This window comes from Ictidomys tridecemlineatus, unplaced genomic scaffold, assembly GCF_052094955.1.
Source record: "Ictidomys tridecemlineatus isolate mIctTri1 unplaced genomic scaffold, mIctTri1.hap1 Scaffold_83, whole genome shotgun sequence".
In the NCBI taxonomy this organism is placed as follows: Eukaryota; Metazoa; Chordata; class Mammalia; order Rodentia; family Sciuridae; genus Ictidomys; species Ictidomys tridecemlineatus.
This window is the reverse complement of record NW_027526085.1, coordinates 180,438-185,642: the sequence shown is the minus strand read 5'-3', so window position 1 is coordinate 185,642 and position 5,205 is coordinate 180,438. Positions and strand designations below refer to the sequence as shown.

General features: G+C 55.6%; 1 pseudogene; it reads left to right on the top strand.

Annotated features, from left to right (window-relative positions):
* Positions 1 to 479: 479 nt before the first annotated feature.
* On the top strand, positions 480 to 2,641 carry LOC101958469 (neuronal acetylcholine receptor subunit alpha-2-like; annotated as a pseudogene).
* The last annotated feature ends 2,564 nt before the right edge of the window (positions 2,642 to 5,205 follow it).

The window sequence follows — 5,205 nt, the reverse complement described above, 5'->3', positions numbered from 1 at the left end:
CAGCCATTTTTATTTTTAACTTTGAGACAGGGTCTCACTAAATTGCTTAAGTTGCTGAGGGTGGCCTTGAACTGTGACCTTCAAACCTTCAAAATTAAAACTCTGCTGGAGGCTCCCCATGAAGTGCTCCTGCCCAAGAGAGCCCAGTTGGTGGGGAGGGGTCTGGGGGAAGGAGTCCCTGATAGGCCCTGCAGTCCTGGGGTAATCACGGCCCACCGGCAGGTTTGGATCAGGTGGCACACCCCCACCCCCACCCCATGCCAGGACCCAGCCACATCCTCCACGCCCCTTCCCCTCGCCCTGAACGGTGGCCTCCAAGGAGAGGCTGGGAACAGGGGCAGTGGGCCTGGTCTTCCCGAGCCTGCAAGCCATACCTACCATTACCTCTCTACCCTGCCACCACTCACCCAGGTACCTGGTCCGCCAGCCTCGACCCTGTTCTTCAGCCTCGGCTGCCGACCCCTCTCTGCAGTGCAGATGGGGAGTTTGCGGTGACCCACCTGACCACAGCGCACCTCTTCTCCACGGGCACTGTGCACTGGGTGCCCCCCCCCCCATTTACAAGAGCTCCTGCAACATCGACGTCACCTTCTTCCCCTTCGACCAGCAGAACTGTAAGATGATGTCTGGCTAATGGACCTATGACAAGGCCAAGATCGACTTGGAGCCTGAAGACTACTTGGAGAGTGGCGAGTGGGCCATCATCAATACCACAGGCACCTACAACAGCAAGAAGTATGACTGCTGTGCCAAGATCTACCCTGACGTCACCTACGCCTTTGTCCTCCGCCGGCTGCTGCTCTTCTACACCATCAACCACATCATCCCCTGCCTGCTCATCTCCTGCCTCACCATGCTGAACTTCTACCTGCCCTCCGACTGAGGCAAGAAGATCACGCTGTGCATTTCTGTGCTGCTCTCGCTGACTGCCGAGTACCTGCTCTTCACTATGATCTTCGTCACCCTCTCCATCGTCATCACTGTCTTCGTGCTCAACGTGCACCACAGCTCCCCCAGCACCCACAGCATGCCCCGCTGGGTGCGGGTGGCCCTGCTGGGACGTGTGCCCCGGTGGCTGCTGATGAACTGGCCCCCTTTGGAGCCATATGACTCCCCAGGCCTGAAACTCGGCCCATCTTGTTACTGGTTGGAAACCAACATGGACGCAGAGGAGAGAGAAGAGGCAGAGGAGGAGGAGGAGGAGAAAGGCAGATGGGTGTGTGCAGGCCGCCCAGCCCCCTCCATGGGTATTATCTATGGCCGCAGACGCCTGAACCCATAGGCCTCAGGGCCCAGGGCCGAGGCTCCCTCTGGGGAGCCTGAGATCTTGCTGTTGCCTTGCATACAGAAAGCCCTGGAAGGTGTGCACTATATTGCTGACCACCTGCGGTCTGAGGAGGTGAGTGAGATCTGGGTGAGGGCCTCCCCTGGGTGACCCTACCAGCTTACCAGGGAACCCTCCCACCTCAAGGTGGTAGCTAGACCAACCTGGTCCCCTCCCTGAGGGCTGGCCTCACTCATTCATGGCTCCAAAGAGTCTGGAATCAATTGAGAACATTTAGCTGGCTCTTGGGACACTTGATGGCAATAGGTCAAGAATGTCCCTGCTCATCCTAACTGGGAGACAGCGAGCAGAGAAGGGCATGCTTAGATGTGGACTCTGCAGTGCCATGCCTATGCCACTACCTACAGGAGTTGGCAGGGATGGGAGGTGGAGGGGGCATTAGGAGAGCCTGGTGGGCCAGCCCCCTGTGGCAGTGGCCTTCCTCTTTTATGCTAGATGGTCCCCTCTCCTCTTTGCTCATGAGGCCCTCTGTGAAGCTCATGAGTCAACCACAAACCCTGCAGATTCTTGGTTGTATGAGGCTGGGCCTCTCTGAAGCCTCTGCCTTATCTAGCGCTCAGCATCAGCATTCTCTTATCAACTTAGGGAAGGGTGAAAGGCTGAAAAGGATCACTGTATAGCCTTGATGAGTGAATGAGAAAATTAATCATTAATTTGGGAGCAGCTAGGCATCCATCCCTGGCCTAGGCTGGGAGTTCAAGCTGCACAAAGCCCACCCACCCGCTAACCTGCCCTGAGTCACACCTACCCCACCCACTACCTTCTCTGCACTGAAATCACTGCAGCCACTGGGAGTCCATCTCCTTAGATGGTTCCAGCACCTCTCTGTGTTCCTCTAGTCCCTTTGCCTGAAACCTGCTGAGCCCCGGCAGTGTGGAGGGTGAGATAGGTGGGACACAGGAGAGGGTGGTATGGGGCTTGGGCCAGCTCTGTTTCTCCCTCCACCCCATCTCTGCACCTGTGCCAGTCTTACCTTCCCCTTGGGTCTCAGGGGGCAGTTGCTGGTACCCTGTGGTTATCCCTACAGGGGCTGAGCATGAGAGGAACACTTCTTGAGGCCTGGCCTCTGTCACTGTGAGCCCATTTCTCCCGCAGGTGAGAGAAGACTGGAAGTGTGTTGCCATGGTCATTGACAGGATCTTCCTCTGGCTCTTTATTATCATCTGCTTCCTGGGAACCCTGGGGCTCTTTCTGCCTCCATTCCTGGCTGAATTATTTGATGTCATGTCCCTTATGTTGGTTCCAAGGCAGTCCTGCCAGCCAGCAATGACCACCATTAACTACAGCTGCCTCTAGAGTGCCCTCTGGAGCCAGCGCCATCTGCCTGCGGTGTTTCTGGGGAGACAGCACAAGCTCTGAAGGTCTTCCTGGAGCACTCACTGTGATGCTACTGCACCTGGTACTGGGAATCTGCTGGACAGAAAGCCTGGTTTAGGAAGCAAAGGAGCTAGAAAAGAAGGAGGACTCTGCCCTGCAGAGGGGTGGGACTAGCACAAGGAGAAACAATATGGCCTTGAGGGAGGGGCACATGAGGGAAGGGGAGGCTGCCTCAGGAGTGGAGGGTCTATGAGCAATGGTCTAGATTTAAGAATGAGCCCAAGTTCCCAGGGGAACCCCCAGGCCAGTGTTGGCGAGGCTGGTAGTGCAGGTTGGGCTCTTTAAACCAGGCTGAGGAAGTAGTTCAGTGTGAGTTTGCAGGTCTTTGAGGTGTGTGGTGTAGCAGCCGAGGAGCAAGGGACTTTACAGAAAAAGCAGGGAGCAAGTGTGGGGGGCCAGTGGAGTGGAGCCTTCCCCTCCACCCAAAGCACATTCAGCAGCCCCTGGGCTTCCCTGAGGCATCATGCCTCCCTCTTCCTTGTAAAAAGGTAGCCAGAACTGAGAGCTGCTGCTGTGGGTGCCGTGTGCCCATGAACCTGCAGTGAACAAATCGGGAAGGCCATCCCTAGCTGTTCTTCCACAGTGTCCTGATCCCTGTAGTCTGTGGTCATCACACCTCTCTGGAGTTGGGGATCTCTGCTTCAAACTCCTTCAGTTCTGAACTCCTCCCAGCCAGGGACGCTTTAGTTTCTCTCTCCCTAGGACCTAGCACAGCACAGGGTGAGGGGCATCGGCACTCTATGTTGTGTGTGGTGGAGGGGAAACACTGAACATTTTGGGCTCCACGCCTGCTGGGTGATGCCAGTGCCCTTGGGGTGTCCCTCCAGCCTGCCGTTCCTGTCCTTCCCAGAGTCTCACCATGTCTGACCTGCTCTGGACCATTCTGTGCAGCTTGTTCTTGCCCTGAGGAATGCAGAGCCTGGTGGGTTGAGCCTGTCCTGAGGTGTACTCCAGGCTGTCCAGACAGTGTGGAGCCCCAGGCAGGAAGCAGAGTAGGGCAAACTGCTGACTCCCCTCCATCCTGGGGTCCTGTCCTTCTAAACCTCTTCCTCCTCCTCAGCACACAACACTCCTTCACACATCTGGAAAGACCTACCTACCTGTGACCCTGGTCCAGGCCCTGTTCCTCAGTTCTCTCCTGATCCCTCCCCCAACTCCATGGCCCTCTGGCCTCATTCCTCCTCATTCTGTAGCCTCCACCCCCAACCCCCATCTCTCTGCCTAACTGAGGCTCCCAGAGGTGATCTCCTGCTGCAGGGACAGCATGGAGATCTGTGCTGTTTATGTTTCCTGTCCATCCATCTTGCATGTGAGTAAAGTGGTTAAATAAAGCCAAGTCTGCTGCTCCTTCAGCTGTGTGACCCCCCCAGAGCCCAAGTGGACTGGGTGCAGCTGAAAGAGATGCCACATGGACAAATGTGCCCTGGGTCCCTCCTGGAAAGCGGCCCATGAGTCAGGTACCCTACTGTGCAGTTGGGATAAAGGGCTGGAGCACACCTGTCCCACTGCCAGGTGCTTTCCTTGGCCATGGCCCAGCGTCAATCAGCCCTTGATCTGCACCCAAAAGAACGCCATCCATCTCTTGCCTGGCTGTGGTTCATGGCCAGCCTCCTCCCACAAAGGGCACATCAAACCAACACCGTAGTCCAACAAACCACAAAGCAAATGGTATGAGTTTAATTCAACCACAAATATGATAGAAAGAAGGTAAAAGAAGGCTCAACACAAACACTTGAGAAAGGAAGGGATCAGATGAGAAAAAGGGGTGAGGGGAGAAGAGGAGGAGTAAGCAAAAGCAGGGAAAGTAAAGGAAGAAAGAGAGGAGGTTGCAGGGAGAGAGCAGATTGTGGTCCAAAATCCAGTTCTGGCCGCTGACTCTCTGCTCCTTCCCCTGATACTTGGTGTGATAACAACACAGAGTCCTGTGCCAGAATTCCCAATCAGTTTGTTCTTGGACTGTGTCCCAGATTCCCCATCAGGAGGGAACCCAGCTGTCAGTCCAGACAAAACTCACATTAAATAAATTTGAATATACACTGTATAAGAAACCCAGCCCATCCCCCAACTTATAAGCTTTCTGCCCCCCCACCCCAAATAAGGCCGTTCCCTAGACCCTCTGTGCATCAGGGGATCACCGAAGGCTGAAGAGGAAGAAGAAGAAATAGCTTAGCTCCCATATGGGCCTACCATGTCTGTGCATAAGCCGTTTTGGCTGATAGGGACACCACTATGACCCCAATGAGGCTCCAGCACCCAGGCTGGGGTGGGAGGGGTAGCTGGCGGCGACAGTGACTTCTGAACCATGTGTGTCACACCCACCCTGCATCCATATCCAGAGTCCCCTCCATCCAGCTGCAGCCTGAACAGCACAGTCTGTGGTGGGGCAGGGAAGGGGTCATGCAAAGTGGTGAGGGAAGGACCCCTCACCCAAGGCCTTCCCTGAGAAGACCATGTGACCAAAGGCAAAGCAGGGGAGGTGCATG